This window comes from Phyllostomus hastatus, unplaced genomic scaffold, assembly GCF_019186645.2.
Source record: "Phyllostomus hastatus isolate PE091 unplaced genomic scaffold, TTU_PhHast_1.1 phas_contig_86, whole genome shotgun sequence".
In the NCBI taxonomy this organism is placed as follows: Eukaryota; Metazoa; Chordata; class Mammalia; order Chiroptera; family Phyllostomidae; genus Phyllostomus; species Phyllostomus hastatus.
In genome coordinates, this window is record NW_025333977.1 from 56818949 (window position 1) to 56842059 (window position 23111).

The 23111-nt window shown below is 34.5% G+C and overlaps 1 protein-coding gene across 1 annotated transcript in view; it reads right to left on the reverse strand.

The window, feature by feature from the left end:
• GBE1 (1,4-alpha-glucan branching enzyme 1) overlaps positions 1 to 23111 on the reverse strand; it is a 268090-nt gene that overhangs the window by 186206 nt on the left and 58773 nt on the right. The gene's annotated exons all lie outside the window — the stretch shown is intronic.

Genomic DNA, 23111 nt, shown 5'->3' on the forward strand with positions numbered 1-23111 from the left:
TAGTGCTTTGATAAGAGATACCCCAAAGAAATTCCTGTTCCCTTCTACCAAGTGAAGACACAGAGAAAAGAATGCCATCTGTGTCCCAGGACGAGGGTTCTCTTCAGACACCAGCTCTGCTGGCTCCTAGATTTTAGACTTCTCAGCCTCTAGAGCTGTGAGAAATACATTTCTGTTGTTTGTAAGCCCCCCAGTGCACAATATTCTGTTGTAGCAGCCCAAATAGACAAAAACAAAGCTTTTCTCTATTTGACCATATACTAAGATATTTCCACAATAAAAATTGAAAAACTGTTATGAGTTTCTATGCACAAATAATTATGTAAATCTCTGTCCCTGTTATCATTTTTAAAGTGATCTTTATCAGGTAAAGCATATAAGATTTTAATTAACTTATGGTTCTAAATAACGGTTAACAAACTACTTTCTGTATAGTCAGTTTGAGTTCATACCCCCACCAGCAGCATGTAAGAATGCTCAACTACCCATATCTTCATTAACACTGGGGATTATTATTTTAATAACAAGGCATGCCTGCCTTGCTCAACCAGAGTTCACTAACAGAATTATGAACAACAATAAAAAAATGTGAAAAAAAAGAGAATTAAGTCCTAATGCCTTAAGGATCCATGGTATACAATAAATTAACTTCTGTTCAATGAATCTAGCATAGTACTCATATGTACAATACATGGAAGAATTAACAAAATGTGCATTCAAATCACTTTCTGTGTTCTGTAGATCAGATGCAGAATGGCGTGAGAAAAGTCTGTATTTTCCTAGATATCTTTTGATACACAGTGTTTTCATTTCTTTTCAAAACAGGTTATAATTTTAACTGTTCATTATTCTCTTTCATCCTTTTTGTTATTTGGGAAAGATGTGGTGGTAGGTATTATATTTTCTCTTAAACTTTTTCCATTTATTTCTAGTTTTATTGAAATGCATTTAATAATATGATATACTTTAAGGCCTAATATAGTGGCAATTGATCCAGTTATTTATTTAGCAATGCACTTATTTTTCACAATATAAACCTTCAATTATTTCAAAATAGATTTCATGGAAAAATACAGCACCGAAATGATACAAAACATGCAAAAGCAGAGCTGCTCTACTGGACTTGCCCCTCCCCAGTTGGACCCCCTCCTCACCTCTTACCTCCCATGTCAGAGCCCATCACTCAAAATTCAGTTCTATGAAGTGTTGCAATACATGACCTATCTTTGTCAATAGTCCACAGATCCTTGAAAATATGTCATTTCATTTGTTCCAAATTCTCCAATTATTTTAAGTTCACTTGATCCATTAGAGAAGTATACTAAACTCTATCACAACAATTGGATCTAAAAATTTATCCAATTTGTAACAATTCTTGCAATCTATACTTAGCCCCCAAATAAGCCTTATTTAAGACCTAGGAGTAATAGTATTTATCTTTGCTGTGACTTATATTATTGATATCTATGCAATTTTATCTGAGTTTCTTGTTGGTCAGGATTTGACCATTCTTTTATTTTATAATTTTTCAGTTATTAGAAAGCAGAGGAAAATTAATGGTTATAGCTGAAAAGAGGTATATTATTTGGTTAGAAAGAACACAGAATGCAACATAACAGGATGGGGGGAAGAATGGGAGAAAGGTACTAATACAATGTGGTCAATAAGCAGAGGAAACACTGTATCTTGTGGGCCAAGCAATGTCCCTCAATAATGTTCTAACTGCAGGTACATTGAACTATATCCCTTGATGTCAGCAAACATGTGGGGCTAAGTAGAGGGCTCTCTTTGAGTACAAACTCCAGTTCTCTGCTATACACTGCATTACTACTGATTGCAATTTAATGCATTTATGACTTCCCAGGAAGTCATAAATTTTACTTGACTTTACGAACTTAAAGTCTGACTCTCTATATCCTAAAACACAATCTTTAACCTTAAAATGTTCCACCTGAACCAGTCCCTGGTGTGGGGGCATGGGAGATACCTACAGTAATCAGGAAAAGGATTATATAGTCTCCCCCCAAACCTTATAGCCCCTTATAGAAGTAAAACAGTATTTTCTAACATGGCTAGCAATGCAACAGAAATAAACCCTGGACAAGTGATTTTCAACAAGGGTGACCAAGATCACTCAAATGGGGAAAAGATATCTTTTTAGTGATTAGTAAGACAACTGGATCTCCACATACAAAAGAATAAATATGGACCCTTACTTTAGAACACATACAGATGTTTCTCAACTTACAATTGGGGTGCATCTTAATGAGTTCATTGTAAGCTGAAAATATTGCAAATCAAAAATGCATTTAATACCCCTAACCTACTTGATCATCATAGCTTAGCCTTGCCTACCTTAAACATGCTCAGAACAGGTATATGAACCTACAGTTGGGCAAAATCATCTAATACACAGTCATTTTAAAATAATGTATTGAATATTTTATGCAATTTATTGAATACAAAACACAATACTCAAAAAATGCTGGCAACACAGTACACTCACAGCAGCAACTGTTAACCCCCGTGTTGCTGGCTGACTGGCAGCCGTAGCTCACCGCTGCCAATGCCCAGGATCACAGGAGAGTAACTTACCACCCACTGCTGCTTGGGAGAAGATCAAAATTCAAAATTCGAAATTCAGTTTCTACTGAATGCATATTGCTTTCACAGCATCACAAAGTTGAAAAACCCTAAGTCAAACCATTGGTAAGTCAGATACTGTCCATAAAAATCTAACTCAAAATGAAATAAAGATTTAATTGTAAGAACTAAACCTATAAAAGTCTTAGGAAAAAAAGGGTAAATCATTATGACCTCAGTTCTTAAATATGGCACCACAAGAACAAGTAACAAAAGAAAGAGATACATTGAACTTCTTCAAAATTTTTTAACAAATTAGGCATCAAAGGACACCACCAAGACAGTCAAAAGACAACCCACAGAATGAGAGGAAATGTTCGAAATCCATTTATCTGATAGCAGATCTATCTTAAGCCTAGAATACATAATAAATCCATTTATAAATCAATAATAAAAGACAGTTGAATTTTTAAAATGAGCAAAGGATCTGATCCACAAAGATGTAGAAATGGTCAATAATCACATGAAAAGAAGCTCAACCTATTTAGTTATTAGGAAAACACAAATCAAAACCAGAATAAGATACTACTTCATTCACTAGGAAGGTAACAGTCAAAAAGATAGATAATAATTGTTGGAGAGGATATAAAGAAATTGGAAAGCTCATACACTGCTGTGAGAATGGAACAGTCTAGAACTGCCTCAAAAGCTAAAGATAAAATTACCATTTGATACAACTATTCCCCTCCTTCGTATATTCCCAAGAGAAATGAACATATATGTCCACACAAAAAAACTTGTATATGAATGTTCATAGCAGCCATTTCCATAATAGTCAAAAGAGTAAAACAATGCAAATGTCCATCAACTAATAAATGAATAAACAAAATGCTGCATATCCAAACAATGGAATATTATCTGGCCATAAAAAGGAATGAAATGCCTATACATGCTACAAAATAGAACCTTGAAAACACTATGCTAAGTGAAAGAAGTCAATCACAAAAGACCACATATATGAGATCCCATTCATATGACATATCAAGGACAGGCAAATTATTGAAACAGAAAGTAGGCAAATGCTTAACTAGGGTTAGGGGTGGGGATGGAAAGACTGTAGGATGATAGCTAAAAGGGCACAAAGGTGCTTTTGGGGTGATGAAAATGCTCTAAAACTGACTGCAGTTATGGCTGTACAATTCTGTTTTTACTATACTAATATACTAAGCACTATGGAATTTTACACCTTAAATAGGTAAGTTGAATAGTATGTAAATTATATCCTCATAAAGCTGTTAAAAAAATAACATTTTAAAGGTCAAGTAGCATTTACCTGTTCGTTCTATTGAGCTTTTTGCCTAGACCAGCAATTTTCAACCTTTTTCATCTCATGGCACACATAAAGTAATTACTAAAATTCTGTGGCACAACAAAAATATGTATTTTTTGTCAATCTGACAAAAAACAGGTATAATTTTGATACATTCACATCAGACAGCTATTGTTGTGTTGGCTGTTGTCACTTTTTTATTTGATAATCTAAGGGAAAAAAGGTCAGTGCCCCCAACTAAATAGTCAGGTAGCACATGTTTTTATTAAAAATTTTAGTGGCACAATGGTTGAAAGTCACTGGCCCCGACTAAGATCGGGTTCCAGCAGAGTTGTTGTAAAAAAAAAAAGACCACAGAGGGAAACATATAAAAATTTAATGCTGAAAATATAGCTTGGTCAATAAGTAGAATAAAGGGCCCAGTTGGATGGCTGAAGACTTCTCTGAAGAGAAAATGATAAAATATTTCAAGGATTTGCAAAGGAAGAACAACATGACCATATTAGAGCTTGGAGAAAAATAGACTTAAGCAGAGAAAAAATGTCTATCATCTCCTTCTGGAAACCAGATTAGCCAGATTAGCAGTAAATTTTTGAGTGATGACCAGCATAAACATACCAAGCTGTTGCTTATAATATCAGAATCTATCTTGGGCTCTGCAAGAGTTCTATAAAGAAATCTCAAACTATCATACAATCCACTCCCTTGAGGAGAAAAAAAAAGTTGTTTAAACAGAGGCTGCCTCAAAACTAATGATACAGAAATAGAAAATTTTATATTGATATAGGTAATAAAAGTTATTACAATAACAAAAAATGGTGACATTGGTGACAGCAATAGCAGTTATGGAATGTCCTTAGAGCTTGACATTCAACATGTACTTTGATACCTCAAAAGTCCTGTAAAGTAGCACAAATTTCATTTGATGAACGAGGAAACAGACTCAAAGAGGGAAAGCAATCAAGCCAAAGTTCCATAGTTATTGAGTGACAGAGCCAAGATTTGAATCCATGTTAGTCTGACTCCTGATCCTGCCTGTGTGTGCTTTTACATACAGAATATAAATAACATAGACCAAATCCAGCACCTATCTACATTAGAAATGTGCATAGCACATATTGGGCTCCTAACTAAATGTATTTTTGCACTATCAATTATAGCTATTATTTTGGAATTTTATGCTTTAAGAAACGAACTTTGCATGTGGATTTGTTTTCCTAATAGAAAAGGTTAACAGTATGTTAGCAAGCCTTGAAATTGTTAGATCTGTGGTTGTTACATCAGAGAAAGAGCTACATAAGTCTGTCAAATGAAGGACAACCTGGACCACAATTTCCAGATAAGTCACCATTTCTAGCCAAGCAAGTGAGAGATCAGGTACTTTGGGCTAACTTCAGACACTCAACTATACTGCCAACAAGTGTTTTGTTACTGTTCAGTGTCCAGCATTAGCCTTAGTGTATGGAGCCTTATTGAAGATAACCACAAAAGTGAAAGAGAGACAGAGGCGGGAAGTGAGGAGAGGAAGAGCACAGATAGTAAAAATGACTCCTGCTGAGTAGCTTCTAGTATATGCACAGAGAGGTAAATATACATGCTCCTTTCCTTGCAGAAAAAAAAAAATTCTTATAATTCACAGAGAAAACTAGAGACAAACATGAAAGAAATTACATATATATATATATTCATATTCTCTTTCAAGTCAGTCCACTTCTTTGAATTGTCCTATCGCACAACTCAAAAGAATGTAAACCATTTAGTTACTTACATATCTATTGTATCACACATACATAGTGTTAAACACACACACACTCAACACTGATGTCTTATACTTTAGATATAAAATTATCTCAAAACTACAGTCAGCTTTCAGAGACATAAACATGAATTCCAGATGTACATAACAGGAGTTACATGTAATTCATAGGTGTGAAATTGGGATGACATTGGTAAGCACAGCCTTAATGGAATAAACGTCTAGAATACCTGTAGCTAAACCTTTCAATTTCTGCTTACTAGATATATGACTTTTAGTAAGTTACATAACTTCTTGAATTTAAATTCCCATGTCTGTAAAATACAGAAACAACTCTCTGTTAAGGAACACTTTCTACCACTGCAAAGAAAAGCTGCAACTGGAACTCACTTTCCTTCAAGTTCATAGTGCTCCACTCTTCTCCGGTTCAGCGTTTACAGCACAGAACCAGAATGCCTCAACAAATGCAATCCTGGCTCCGGCACAGTTCGCAAGTATGAATCCCAAAGTCTAAGTCTCAACTCATCTGGAAATTGAGGACAATAATAATATTTACCTGACTGGGCCATTGGGAAGATTTAGTGAAATAGTCCACAGCAAACTCTTATTGCACAGTAAAAAACGTTCACTACATTTTAGATATTAAATATATATAATAATATTGTACTGTGTAAATCAATCATTCCTTGAAAAGTACTTTACTCTTTCTTCTTTCTCTGTCAGGATAGGACACTTCTCATTTCCCTAATGTGGTTTCTTCTCCTAAGCTTTCACTTCTTTTTCATCTGACATCACAAAATGTGAGCTGTTCATGGCTTTATCTTGCACTTTGTGCAAATATTGTTCCAGTGGCTTGTAAATAAAATACTGAAATATTTGGAAAATAGGTGAATACGTATTTCAAAAGAAATATTTTATTCTAGAGAAACTTAACAACAGGCTTCACCAGGTACACCTATTTATTCCATAGAAAAAAATGTTAGATTTTCGATTTAGGACAATACCACCAATGATAGATCCTAGCAAGACAGTCCAAGAGTCAGTCCACACTTCAAAAGGTAGCCTAGAAAGGGCATATTTTGACAAACTAGACAATAACATTCATATTCTCCACTTAAATTTGGGAAAATGCTGGACAAAGGCAAAAAGGAGCTTGCTAAGGAATATCTGTTGATAATGTGCAAGATGTCAGGCTGTGCTGAGGGCTCTCACGTGCACAGTTTCTCCTGATCTCACCTGCGGAGTACCACTGTGGATAGCAGGCCCTTTCTACATGGTTGATAATGGAGAAACAAAATAGAGCCCCGATGAAGAGAATCCATCTGTTGTAATAACAACAAAGCCCCATTTTCTGTATGCCTAACATGACCATGCTAAGATTTTGAGAATGAATGAATCTTGATCTCCGCTGAGAAAAGATTTGCACTCTATAATGTTGCAATTACCTTCTGAGTAATGATGGTATATTTATGAGAGATTCAGTATGTAATTAACTCACCCTGTGGAGAAGAGGAAAAACAAATTGGAACATTTCCTATAGAAGCGTTTCATTTAAGAAGGAAATGAAAGTTATGATAAATAAACATTTGACAAAAGAGTTTATTTTGACTCAATATGTACAATTAGTGTAAGATATTTTTGTGCTAGTCGATACAACCTAGACATAAAAAAAGTTTTAATTCCTAAGATGTATATAGCTATAAAGCACATATTATAATATCACTATTCATATGAGCAGATCCTAGAAGAAAATAAGCCAGTAAAAAATAAAACCCCTCTTCTGATTTAGTTACTCTTTGAAAAAAGGATGAGTGACAACTTGATGGACAGGAGCCACAGGCCTGATCACAGACCAGAGTTGCGGCAACTGGTATCAATCCTGTGTCCTGTCTCTACTCCTCTGGCTTTTCTGAAGCAGGAGAACTGGCCCAAACACAGCTCAAACAAACCTCAGCATCTGCTGTGGACAAGGGACCTCCCCTGCGGCCTGAGAGGAGGGAATGCAGTCCCATGGCTGGGGGATGTGGTAGAAATTATTAGTTAACCACACATCCCTCTGTATTCAACTTACCTTTTTAAAATGCTTTGGGCTAAGAGTACACAATTAAATAAAATCACAGAATGAGCTTGGAGCACTTTGATTTCCTCGAATTAATCTGAAACCAATTATATAATAGTAGAGGTTGCAAATTCGGCCAATACATGCACATAAAATATATTCTCATCTAAGTTTGCTCTTCTACTTTGATAATTTAATTCTTCACATGCTTTAATTTTTAGAAAAGTACTATCCACAGGACACTATTACAAATGAGAAACCCATCAGGTTATCACCTAACACACTATAAAATATAATTTATAATGATTAAGGAGTTGTGTTGATGAGGCATTGAGAGTGTTAAGAAGGCAGATTTCCCCTGTTGTTCTCAGATTTTAGTTTGGTTTATAAGTTTGGTTACATTCTCTGTGAGGAGAAAAGTAAACAGTACTTTGATCCAATATACTAAGTTACAAAATCCTTTCAGAAACTTTCTTTATATGTTCACTGTAATAGTTCAATTAAAATGTACCTTTTTAGAGCTAAACTTTTTAAAGAATTCCTATTAAAGGCAAGTCCTGAATACAAGTTAAATACAAACTAACTATAAATTTAAGATTTTAAACCAATTTCTAACTTAAAGAAAGGTTAAGCAATCTATTTTTAATTAAATATATCTATAGCAACTTAATTCCAAATCCTAAGGTTCTGCAACCCAATTTCTCATGATAAGAATATTACTAAAACTCATCTGCACTGAATGACAATCTTCCATTCCTCTCGGCTCTCTGAATCCATTATCTATCTCATGGGAATGAATGCTTTGCTATGACTGATGATGAGTAAGATATATAGGACAAATGATGCATTTTTTCATTTAAAAGACTAAAAAGGAAATTCACTTTAGTCTCCTTTCTGCCTAGTTTCATTAAAATCTAAATACAGCTATTCTAAGAGATTTTTTTCTAGCTCACTTCACTTTGACAAAAAAGTCTCATGTATCATTTAAATCAATTATAGATTCTCTGGAAATATACCTCAAAAATTTTATTTCAGTGCTTTTGGTTTAGAAAGAAACACAAAATATCGCCAAAGTTAATAAGCAAGCAAAAAAAATCCTCAGAAAGTATTAAGAAATAATATATTGTTTTAAAATTATTACTAAATTATATTCTAAGTGTTGTGTTGATTTTAAAAAATACTTGGGCAAATATCATCATATAATTATTTACTTTTTAAAATATCATTGTAAAATAGTATCTTTAATCATTTATTTTTTATTTGAAAAGTACACTGAAATGGCCATAAATACTCAGAATAACATCAGAATTTCAATTTAACTTTATTACCAGATGAGCTTAGGCAGATCACCTAAGCTTACATGAGCTTAGACATCACCTCTTTTCACTGCCAGATGAGAAGGTTATTATCTTCCTTTTGCATCTCAGAATTTCTGTGACTTCACCCATCCCAAGAGATAACGCTAAAAGGCACCTAAGGCATTATCACCACTCACCTAAGTCTTAGGAGAAAGTAAGGCAGTAAAAGATAAAACCCCTTTGTTGACTTAGTAAGCCTTCAAAAATAAAAGAATGAGTGACAAATGGATTGACGTGAGCCACAGGCCTGATCACAGACTGGAGCTGCAGCAAATGGTATCAACTTGTCCCCCATCTCTGCTCTTCTGGGACAATGTCTGGCACATAGAAAGTGCTCAATAAATAGTGCTACCTAAGGGAAGGGAAGTAGGGTGAAATAAAAGAGAAGCTATTGAATTTAAACTCCAGGTCTTCCACATACTCTTCAAACTTACAGGGCCCTAACAGAGCCCTGAAATAAACCTACTTAAAAAAAAATTTCACCATATACCCACACTGTATACTTAGTGAATTAAAACATTTGGGGGATATTACAACATTAACAAAGTAAGCCCCTTATTTCAACATTGTATTCTATAACTCCAGGAAAAACAAAAAGCAAGAAAAAGTGTGATTTTACTTGCCCAGAGTTTTTAGATGTATTGGTAATCATATATGCATTGTTTAATAGTATTTTCAAACTCTGATAAATTGCTACAAATTTAAATGCTTGCTTCAAGGGAATTAAAATATTCAGCACCACTTCAATTTCTGCTTGCTTCTGGCAGTGGCTACCTTTTTTCTCTTAACCACAGAGCCTGTACCTGGAGCCTCTTTTAGGACCCCAGCCCTAACTATGCTCCAGGAACCAACCATTCCCTCCTCTTTTATATCAACACCAACAGGGGCAACAGCTCCCAGTTTCGGTACTTCTCTTAACACTCACCAGCCTTCTGTAAGAGCCCCTCACTAAACCCTCCCCAGGGAAACCCCTGGGTGTGCCATCTGTGTCCTGCCGCCTCCCACCTAACAGAGGTGAAAATTCTGTGACACTCAGGAAAAACTCTTCAAAAAAGGCAAGTCTGTAAGTTACCACCACCTGAAGGTGACACACTCTCATTCACGGAGACAAGCGCACCTATCATTGAGCTGAGACAACAAGAATAAAGTAACTTGAAGAGCCCAGGTCAAAAATAAACAAGTTCCTATCAAATACAGGGAGTTGTCAGTCTACACATGCATGGTTCATTCACCTTCATCCTTGGAGCTCTCCTGCCACCTATTTTCCCCATATAGGGATAAACATGTTTGAACAGACACATTTCCATACATAAAGCAATGTCTAAATTACGTCTCCCCAGTATATCTATTTCATCAAGTGTCAAGTATATCAGATGCATTTATCACAATAAAAACATAATTCACCTATATATTAGTAATTTTAATTACATGATTATAGTTATGAAATATCTTCCAAAATCTTTCCTTATTATTTTTATGAAAATAATGTAAGCACTAAGCATTTAGTGATGTATCCATACATTATAGAAATATGGGCCCTGGCTGGTGTGGTTCAGTGGATTGAGTGCCAGCCTATGAAGCAAGGGGTTGCTGGTTCAATTCCCAGTCAGGGCACATGCCTGGGTTGCAGGCCAGGTCCCAAATAGGGGGCACATGAGAAGTAACCACACATTGATGTTTCTCTCCCTCTCTTTCTCTCTCCCTTCCTCTCTAAAAATAAATAAATAAAATCTTAAAAAAAAAAGAAATACTGTTCATTTACTGTTCATTCACATACTGTTCATTTACATCAGAGTAAATACTGTTCATTATAGAGCCCAGTAGGAAAGTAGGATTACAGATACTTGTCAACAGTCCAACACAATGACTCCATGCCACTGTATTAGACTACCAAGGTACCATAACAAAATACCACAGACTGGGTAACCTAAAAAGCAGACATTTATTACTCATAGTTCTGGAGGATGGGAGATCCAGGACCAAAGTGCCAGAAAATGCAGCTCCTGACTTGCAGGCTGACCTTCTTGCTGTATCCGTGGGAGAAGCAAAGGCAGAAACACAAGCAGAGACAAAGTCCAGCACTCTGGTCTTCCTTCCCTTCGTTAAAGACATTAATCACATCACATCTTCCCTATGACTTTAAGGCTAATTACCTCCCACAGACCTCACCTCCAAACAGAATCCTGTTTGGAGGTTAGAGCTTCAACATATGAACTTGGAGTGGGGGGGAGCGGCATGAACATTCCATCTTTAACAGCCACCTGAAGGAGATTCCAGCATTATGTTTAAATTGAACCTTACTATTTCCTTCTACAAAAAACCTTTACTCATACACCAAAATTTTCTCAGCTCCTCAATGCCTTCTCCATTCTGCCATTTCCTCCCAGTGAAACGCTTCACAGAGAACTTCTTCATGGTGTCTTCTCTACCTTCCTAATTGTTTAGTCTCTTCCTAATTGTTTCTTCTCTCTGCCTGGGGCAGAACCTGACTATTTCTTTCCATTCTACTCTTTCCTCAGCTTGAGCTGCTAGTTCCTGTATCCCATGTCTTCTTCTCTTTTGATTCACTCCTCATTTTGCCAGCACCCCTACATAATGTTCAAAGAAACAAAGCTTTCAAGATAAACTTTTCTGAACTAACCCTAACCCTAACCCTAAACTTTCCCTACATATCTGAAAATGTCTCAACCTTCACTAGACACCTAGAAAGATAAATTGGCCAGGGAGTAAGAACCAAATGTCTACCACCCCAGAAATCTGGCATAATTAAATTAGTCATTGTTCTCTACCTTCCACTGTAAGTGATGAGCCCTTCTGATTCTTTCCTAAGAGACATATGATTTTCTTTCCCTCTAGAAGATTCTGCTAAAAACAGAAAATACAGATCACTGGTTGAAGTTGCACACTCCATACTATGTGCTAGGAAAGGAAACTATGACTGTGACTTTCCCCAGGAAGATGAGGTGGGAGAGATGAAAATGAAATATATATATATATAATACTACAGCAGCCACTAGCACATAGATGATACTGTTCAGAAAACAGGAAAATGCATCATTAAACTCCACTCCTAAAGACTGTGATGCAGGAGGAATGAGGATATGTTTATTGATTTTAAAGAGACAGGAAAGTGGAGGGAGGGACAGAGGAGGGAGAGAGAGAAAGGAAGAGATAAAGGGAGAGAAAGAGAGAGAAAGAAAGAAAGAAACATAGACATGAGAGAGAAACATTGCTTAGTTGCCTCTGTTCACACCCTGACTGGGGATGGAAACTGCAACCTTGTTTTGTCCCAACCAGGATCAAACCCGCAACCTTTTGTTGTCTGGGACAACTTTCCAACCACCGGAGCTACCTGACCAGGTCAGGAGACTTTTTCTTATTTACCCTAGAATCTTCCTTTTACTAACACCCAGGTTACTCTGCTTCGAGACTGGGAAATACCATTTTAGACGTAATAAAATATGATGAATATGAAATTGTTCTTAAGTAGAGAGAACATCAAAAACCCTGTTTAAAATTAAGCATAATAAATTTGCTCTAATGTAAGAAAAGAATATAGCAGTGTCTCTCACTGCTCAGTTTTCTGGAATTTTGAATAAAATAAAATCTATAATACATATATCTTTACTGTTAAAAACACTTAAAAATCCACAAAAAACACTTAACTTTAAAAAAACACCGAAAATACTTTAACAGGAGCAGAATCACCAAGGCAAACTATCCCATTAGTGCTTTCAAAATGCAATATGAAAGGTGTATTCGGCAGGCCTAACAAAAGGGAAATACTACTCCAGTGATGAGAGGTCAGAGTAGAAATCATTCTAATCATTTTAGATAGATGGGAACTTGTCACACAGGTAATAGAAGAACTGAGAATTCAAATAGAGGACAATTAAGCAACCCAGGAATTGGCAATAATAGAAATCAAGTTATATCCCTAAGGCAGATACAGTTTTACTGGAAACCAGAAGACAGAGCCATCTAGCAGAAGCTGCAAACAGGGCAAGCATTCTTAGAAGAAGCTAACTCAAAAAGATAAAAGCTACAAGAACTACAAGACATACCTGCAGTGAGATACATATCAACCTCACTTTGGACAGAATGATGCACAAGAGAGTCAGGGAGAATTCACTGGCTTCTCCCTCCTCCCACCCTCAAGTCTTCCCCAAGTGTCTCCCACTAAACCAACTCAACAAAAGCAGAAGCCAAGGGAGCTTGGAGACTATGGTGTAAAGAAAAGCAGAAAAGGGTGGATGAAAGATCTTAGAGCAATAAGCAAATGACCAACACAGCAAAATATTTGAAGTTGGTAATAATGTCAATAAGCAAGGCAACCCAAGAGAATTAAAAGCAAATGTTCACATAAAATTTTGTACAAAAAAATTCACAGAAGCATTATTCATAATAGGGAAAAAGTAGAGACAATCCAAATGTCCACTTGCTGAGAACTGGATAAACAAAATGTGATATAGCTGTACAACAAAACAGTACTTAGTCCTAAAAATGGATTCTTACATGCAATAAAATGAATGAACCTTGAAAACATTGTAAGTGAAAGAAGCTTGAGACAAAAGCCTACATATTATATGATTCCATTTATATAAGATATCCAGAATCGAGAATTCTTTGGAGACAGACAATAGATTATTGGTTGCCAAGGAATGGAGGGAGAGAGAAACTGGGACTGACTGCTAACAGGTATGAGGCTTCTCTTCAGAGTTATAGAAATGTTCTGGAATTAGTAGTGATGGCTGCACGACATAATAAATATTTTAAAAAACTGAAGTGTATAATTTGAAATAGTGAATAATTTATATAAGTTATATCTCATCTTTTATCATGTTAAAATAAAAAATAAAGGAAATAAGAAGTGGGAGTATATAATAAGTCTTCAAGATTTAAGACAAAAGTCACTTAAACATCCACGGTTCTTGGGCAGTAACACTACCCACTGGTATCACTACTGAAGGTCACTGGTACTTGCTGAAAAATATGTGGCCTTAATTTCAGGTCTCTACTCTCTAAAGACATTTGGGGTACTTTTGACAATGCTTTATAAGCAGGTAAGTCATTTTTTCAGTAACCCATTATAAAAGATGGGTATCTGGCAGTCAAAATCAAAATTAATACTTTCACAGTTTCACATAAGGAATTTCCAAGCAACAACAAAGCAAAATTTTCCTTTTTTTTTTCAAAATTTATTCAAGCTTGAACATATATTCAAATTCTGCTAGTAACAAAAGAGTTAGACAAGGACATGAAAATGTAAAGAATACAAGCTGGTAATAGGGAAACAAAGGAAAGGATGTGAGGAGAGAGCTATAGATTCAAAGCTTGACAATAATCCAGACAAACCTTTAAAACTAATCAATGAATTCCCATTGACATACTTGAATCACTGTCTGGATAAGCAAAACAGTGTTATACACCTTTTAAGAATTTACTACATTTTTGTAACCTCCACAGTGCAAAATGATATTCAATTGTATTATCTGTGGCATAAGAAAGAAAATACCAACAAATTAAATTGTAGTTGCTTTAAACGTCTATCACAAGTGACAGCTTCTTAAAATAATATAATTTGAACATAAAATGAATAGTTTAGTTGTGATCATGAGACAGAGAATGTTGATATATGTTATAATCAGTTACACTTGGGACCGGATGTGACTATTATAAAATAGAACACTTCTCTAAGAAAACACCTAACTTAATAAGAGAATAATATGAATAATGTACTGTCTTTGTGTAAGTAAATGGTAAGCTTAATAAAGTCACTTTAATGAATAAAATTATTAAAATTTCACAACACAACTGCTGAAGAACCATAAACAAAATAACTTTACAGACATTAACTACAAGTGAAACACAAAAATTGAAACCAAATAAAAGGTCTTTCATTATCCAAACAGCAAAAAGTTTTAACAGGATATTTATGAAAAAGTAGCACAAGGCTAGAAAATTATTATGTATGTCACACAGTTCAAAATCTACTTTCTAGCATTAAGGTCTGTGACAGAAATCTCCTAAGATCCCAGGAGGTAAGAATGCTTTCCTATAAAAATAATCCCGTTAGGAATTATAACAAAGCTCTCTGATCTAGCAAAACTGGGGCCACAAGTTGGTACATATATTGAAAAGGTTAAATCAGAGAATAATAAAATAAACAAATATATATACATACAAACAGTAAAACTGTTGTTTTAACTTATAACACAAGTATATTCACCTATCACCTGATTTAAGATTAAAACCATTTCTTATGTTTTTTTTCCCTCTGATTAAGATTTTTATCATCCTTCTGTATGAACTTACACTTACAAATATTTATAATTTCTTTTTAATTAAAATAGAATTAAAGCTAAAAGGTACATGCAAAATAATCTACATGTGAAATTGTTAGATTCATATTATTTTTTGCTATTCACTTGCACATACTTAATTCAAGATAGTTTTTCCAGCTTACCCATACTGAAATTTTGCCAACATCTAATAATTTTCTTTGTTGGCCCACTCATCGTTTACTGCTTCATACAACATTATTTTACAAATTTATAATGAAGAGAATCAGCATTCACAGGGCTGGAGGAGGTAGGAAACTAGCTCACTATAAACATGTGGGGTAGCAGGCAGGAGCAGTACTGCACGTGTGTATGCAGTGCATGCTCAGAACTGCAGGTGTGCTCAGTCTCCTGTAGAAGCTGTCACTGTCCTTTACAGTGAGTCTGCAAAGCAGAAGTAAATTCAGTAAGTCTAGTAAGTAGATGTTGGTTATGTAAGCCTCCACTGTATCTCTACTACATTGAAAAATGAAAAAAAGTCAACAAGAACAGATGAAAGGGGTAAGAGAATCAACAATGGGTTGGAAAGTAGAGAAAGTCCTGACAACTATTGGCTGATCAATTATTTTAAGTTAACATACATCAAAGAGTCCATTCCTTAGCATCAATGCTGGTTCGGTTAACAGCCCTAAAGCCTTCTAACACCTCTACCTTGTAGTCTATAACCCCTTCGCCAAAATAAACAATAGCAAGAATCACCAACTACCCCAGAAATTTGCTTTCTAGAAATATCATAATCACCAGTAAGCCAAAATGAAGGAAAGCCATATAACAAAAATGCACTCAGATGTCCCAGAGAGTGTTGAAACTATCAAAGGCTCCTTCGAGTTCCACTTAAATGTAGGGGTCAGTGGAAATCCTTCTTAACAATCTAAGTGGGAAGCACCAGGCTACCTAACCAACTCCCCTCTGCCCCTCCCAACCAAAAAAAAAAAAAAAAAAGACTATAAGATACCTAGAATATGAAAAAATCTGGAAAGTTTACATATTACATTATAAAAAATGTGTTATCCGCCAGAAGGGTGGTTTGCATTATCATTCCCAGTTTTCCGTGAGCCTCCATAAAGGGGATTCTGCTTCCATACCTCATTGACATAAGGCTTGACCAATTTACTTGGTTAATGAAATGGAAGTCCAAATCATATTTGCCACTTCTAAACTAAAACTTTTAGAGCCACAACACACCTGCCATTGCTGTTTCTCTCCATCATGAGATCTGTTGTGACACACAGGGGTTTAATCCTGGAAAGAATTTGACACTGGGGACAGAGCCACAGCTGATGACATAGCCAACATGAGTAAAAACTAAGCTTTCATTGTTCTAGGCCATTAAACTGTTAAGAGTTTTCTGTAACATGCTGACTAACAAACTGACTAACACAGCCACCACAGATTTAGTTGAAGAGATTATGATGGAGGTTGCCATAAGAACTATACCCTTCAAACCACAAAGGACTTCTAAACCAATAAATAATAATCACTAATTTTCAGATCACTGTTTCTCAAACTACCTATGATGATGGACAACTTATCTTAAAAAAAAAAATTTCCAATCTATCATAAACCAATACTTATGCAAATAATAAAATAAATTATTTAAAAAATCAAAATAAAACGAGATTTTCAAAATTTAAACCGCAGTTTTTGTACTATCATTCAACAAAAATAAAGTCATTCTGGCAAAATCCTTACTCCCAATTATGACAAGATATCACTGCAAACTGACTATAGTGCACAGAACAAAGGGGTCCACAGAGCACACTCTGAGTTACACTGTTTCAGAGCACATGGAAGTAAGAAAAATAAAAGCTTTTATGATGATATAAACTTTTTAGCAGTTGTAGTAACTGGAAACTTAATTATTGACAAATTTCATCAGAACAAAGGTAAAATTCTCCTTGGTGTCTTTCTTTTTCTATAAAAATATCTGTGGTGACTTTTTTCTATAAGGGAACAAAAACTAGGGCTTCCTTCCCCTCTCCTTTTTTTTTCAGTCTATCAATGATAGACATTTAGGTTATTTGAAACATTTCTAGCTCCCAGACTTGGTAATTTTAAATGAAATGTTTTCAGTTATAGCAAAATAGGAACTCAATTATTTTGTACTGATATATGTAGTTTACTGCCTTTCACTCTATCATCATGTAGCTACTGGAAAGCAGCTAGTTTTCAGGAATTATTTGCAACCTGCAATAAACATGATTTCATTCTAAAACTCTAAGTATATTTTAAATCACATTTAACCTTCTAAAGAATGATTCTTTGTTATATTAAAGATAATTCAAAGTTTACACATTCATCGCGAACCTTTAATGTACTTTCTGACTTGCTCAGAAGTACTTTTCGGGTGGTGTGGTCCCAATCTTGACTAACGGCACTGCACTTTCACTGTCCTCAGCTGCTGTGGCAACTGATGGCTGCTTAAAAAGCTAGCTGTTATCATTGCTGTTTTTTAATGACTAAAAAATAACTGTTTCATATTCTATTTGTCAAATGAAGAAAAAAATCTGTGTAATATATTTAAAGTAAAGCTGCTTTCCAAGTTTTGACAATGCATATGGCATAAGCTAGATCCATCTCAGTTTGGGATTTTCGGAGACAAAATCACTTGACTTTTGCAAAGCTCATCTGCCTTTTGAAATTAATATTAATTCTAAAAATAAGAAATAAAAAGACCTTTGAAAATTTGAGTATTTTTTGAAATATTATAATAAGCATTTTGGTAGCACTAAATTTTCACATTCACAACCTAGTTACTATCTAGAGCAACCCAGTCAGGCAAGTAATACCACATCTTCCTGCACTGAGTCAGATGAAGCGCCAAGTTTGGAGAGCTCAACAATGGTTACAAACTCTGAAGCCCATTCTTTTTTTTTTAACATACCAATACATGCATTTTCATTCTTGAAGACGATACATATTGGACTTCTCTAAGTAGGTGTACCTAAAATATCTTTGGGTCAGTTGGGAAAAAAAAAAAAAAAAAACAACACTAGAACAATAAACCAGCAATACTATGAGTTAGCCCCAAGAAAAAAATGTATAGTGCAGTCAATTTCTAAAATAATTAGAAAAGGAAAAAGTCATCACAACAATATACTAAATTACTTTTATTACAGGCATAATTTTCCATAATACAAAATGAGGGTCTAGACATTCTTTGAGTGTCTTCTGAAAAATTACTGCAAATAAATGACTAACCATTTAGATAAAAACTAAATTAATAAAATTTCCTTTGTCAGGCACATATAAGCGACAGTCAATTTATCTATTGGCAAAAAAAGGTTTTCATTGCTGGTGTTGGAAGATTTGATTTATATTATTTGGGGAAAGGGTACTGAGGAAGCGATAGGTACAAAAACAATGTCTTAAACTGTATACACATGGTCATGATAAAAATGTAAGTAAAATTATGTTACTTTTTAAATCTCTGCCAACAAATAAGGAAGCAATAGTCTTTTAGGTAATATTTAAAGTATATATACTGATGTTAAGCTTACTGTTATATTAGATGACAAAGCAAGAAATAGAATTCTAAAAAATGATCAGTGTTATACAGATTAATTCTATAGAATCTTTTTTTTTATCAACTGATAAATGAATAAACACTTTCTAAAACATTTTATCACACCTTGGTTGGTGTGGCTCAGTGGATTGAGTGCCAGCCTGCAACCCAAAAAATCATCATTTTGATTCCCAGTCAGGGTACAATGCCTGGGTTGCAGGCTGAGTCCCCAGTTGGGGGCATGTGAGAGGTAGGCAACTTGATCAACATCTCTCTTACACATGGATGTTTCTCCCACTCTCTTTCTCCCTCCTTTCCCATCTCTCTAAAAATAAATAAATAGCCCTGGCTGGTGTAGCTCAGTGGACTGAGTGAAGGACTGTGAACCAAAGGGTCACTGGTTCAATTCCCAGTCAGGGCACACGCCTGGGTTGTTGGCCATGTGCCTAGTTAGGGGCATGCAAGAGGCAATCACATGGTGTTTCTCTCCCTCTCTTTCTCTTTCCCTTCCCCTCTTTCTAAAAATAAATATAAAATCTTTAAAATAAAAAATAAAATAAAAATAAATGAAATCTTTAAAATAAAAAACATTTATCTCATTAGCAAAACCAGTAGAAAAATATCTTAATTCTCATTTGCATTTTCTAAAAAATACTGTAATTTATAACATGCATTTTGTTTTCCTTTGGTTTAGCACAAATTTATACATTATAACATAAAACAATAAAATTAGGAAATACATTTTTGATAATGAGAGAAGACTAAGCAAAAAATAAAAAGGGGGGCTTTTTTGGTTTAAAATTTATTTATTTATTTATTTATTTTTATTTTTATTGTTGATACCATTGCAAATGTCCCCATTCCCCAGCTCTGCCTGCCTCTGCCCAACACCCTCCCCCCACCCACGGCTGTCCTCACACTTTTGTCCCTGTCTACAGGTTATGCATATATGTTGTTTGGTTAATCCCTTCACCTTCCTTCAGCCAGTCCTTCCCTCTCATCTCCCTTCAGACAGCTGTCAGTCTGTTCCATGCCTTGGTTTTGATTTTGTTACTCAGTTTATTTTGTTTATTAGATTCCACATATAAGTAAGATCATATGGTATTTGTCTTTCTCTGACTGATGAGAGGACAAAAAAAGATTTTATGTAAATAAGGGAAAAACATAATACGGAACCGATTAATTGTGGTTTTAAAAAAGGAATGGTTAGTTTCAGTTATATAAAGAAGGGCATGTTATCATCATCAAAGTTCTATGTTCTACATGGTCATTAAATAAATATTCTAGTGTATATCAAAAGAAATATTCTTTTGAATGTATTATTAACACAAAATTTGTGTTCCATTCTCAATTTTCAAGATTTTTTTCAAAATGTCAAAGCTTTTAGTGAGAAAAAGTTGAGATCCCATGTGTAAAGAGATCCTGAGACCCTTTAGGTAGATAAAAAGACAACCTTTTATCTCAATTAGAAAATAGATAAACATTTAAATTTACCCAGCATACTGCCTGTTCTTAACTATTTTCACAATTTTATCTTAGTCTTTCCAATCTCTCTAGTAAAAATAAAGGACTACTGATTAAACCATAATTGACTGAAAATAAATGACTGAATGCTATCTCAAGGATATAGACAGATTTTAAATTATGTGATACACCTTCACAGAGGGTAGGGTTTTTAAAAATCAAATTAAATTTTAGAAAAAAAATGTTAAGAAAATATTTTTACATTAAAATGGGGACTAGCCCTGGCTGGTGTAGCTCAGTGGATTGAGCGCGGACTGGGAACCAAAGTGTCCCAGGTTCGATTCCCAGCCAGGGTACATGCCTGGGTTGCAGGCCATAACCCCCAGCAACCGCACATTGATGTTTCTCTCTCTGTCTATCTCCCTCCCTTCTCCTCTAAAAATAAACAAATAAAATCTTTTAAAAAAAAAATGGGGACTAAGTAATTTTTAGTTTCTCTTTAAAAAGGATCTTTTAAACTATCATCGTTTACTATTTAAGCACTAAATACTAAGCAATTTTTAAATGCAATTCTCCAAGTGTACCTATAGCTTTATTAAACTTACAAGGCACAACCTTTCATAAATGAGTATTAGATATTATGATAACAAATCTAGGTTTCATATAGTTCCTTTCTTATATTTTTAGATTTTTAAAACCTACTTAGTGGGTTTAAACATAAAGTTAGGAGTACCTGATGCAACTACCCAAACTTTAACTGAGGTTCTTATAGTACTTTCGGTATCTTTATGTAAAAATTTAACTTGAACATTCTTAATCAATACCTTTCGATCTTATAAATAATCATAAAAATAATAAAATAGAATGTCAAAATGTGCCTTGACTCTAAGTTGATGTTCAAATTGTCTATTAACAACAACAACAACAAAAAAAAGCTAGTAATGAAGGCACTGCATAGAGAAGATGGAAAATTAACAATGTTGTACATAAGAAAAAATATTAATATCAACTTTAATAATAATTTAAGTGAAAAGTCTCCTATTCTTAAACTACATTTCATAATTATCACCAGGTCAAGCTAATCTGAATCAGCAGCTCACATGATCTTTCTCAAACTTCTCAATGAACTTTTCAATAACTCTCAAGAAACACAGGGAGGGTGCTGCCCTGGCTGGTGTAGCTCAGTTGATTGGAGTGTCATCCCATTAACCAAGAGGTCACAGGTTCAATCCCTGATCAGAGCACATGCTTGCATTGCAGGTTCAGTCCCCAGTCAGGGCGCATGCAAGAGGCAACCAATTGATGTTTCTTTTTCACAACGATGTTTCTCTCCCTCTCTTTCTTTCCCTCCTTTCCCTTCTCTCTAAAATCAATTTTTAAAAAAAGAATACAATTAAAAAAAAAAGAAACATAGGGAGCTGAAATCATCTAATTTGGGGGACCGCATAGAGAATTATTTTAAGTCAGACCTGCATTTTCCAATAAGGGAGCCTCTAGACACTGGTGGCTAGTGAACACTTGAAATAAGATTAGTGCAACTGAGAAACTAAATTTTTAATTTTATTTAATTATTAAATTTAAATTTTACAACTATTGCTCAATTTAGTAACTAAAACTTTTCATTATGTTTGCAAAAAAACTTGGGTATGCATTTATAAACTAGAAATCTAGTTGAATCTAAATATAGATCAAGAATTTCCAATGAAAAAATACCAGATTTACAAATACAGTATGACAGAATAAAAATATTGCTAACAAATTTTATATACATGTTATAATATTTGATAAACTGGATCAAAAAGAATGCATCATTATTAAAATTTATTCAACTATTCTCCTTTGACCTTTTTAACATCTATAAAATCAAAACTTTTAAAAATTAGGTTCCTTAGGATATAATTTACATGCAGTGAAACTCACTCTTTTACATACATATCTCTATAAATGATGACAGATCTGCAGTCATGTAACCACAACGATTATTAAGACATAATACATTCTCATCACCCCCTCTGCAATCAAGTCACACCTCCTACCTGCACAACATGACACCTCTGTTTTCTGTCCCTATACTTTTGCTGTTTTCAGAATGTCATATAAATGGAATAAAACAATATGTAGACTTTTGAGTCTGGTAAAATTGAAATTTAAATATTACATCACTCTATGCTACTAACAGATTTTCACCAATCTGATATTTCCTTTCCTTGTATTATGAACATTTTGCTAAGGACTATTTTTTGTTATTACATTTTCAAAACTGAGCTTTCTTCCTTGTCACTATTATAGTCATATATTCATACTTCTAGAATAAAACTAAGCAGATTGCCTTATAGTTATTTATATACAGGTTCTTCCTCCCTCTGCAAGCCAGAAGCCCAGCCTCTAGAACTACTACACCTTCCACCAGGTTAACTGTCTAGTGTAATTAACAGTGCAGAAAACAAAACTGAGAAATTTCCCTTTGTGTTATAAAAAAAAGAAGAAAGGAAAAATAAATGAAGTGATGAAAAAATTTATCCTCTAGATTAGATATCCAATTATATTGAGGTCTCGTAAAAAGATATTAGACTATACAGGATCCAAGAAATACAATGCCAGGTAATCAGGTGCAAATGTCAGTGGAGATTTAACTTACACCAACATTTTCACCCAGATTGTTATTGGTTTTTTCACAGCTTGCTAACAAAGTGGAGTAAATTTGGAATAGTGTGT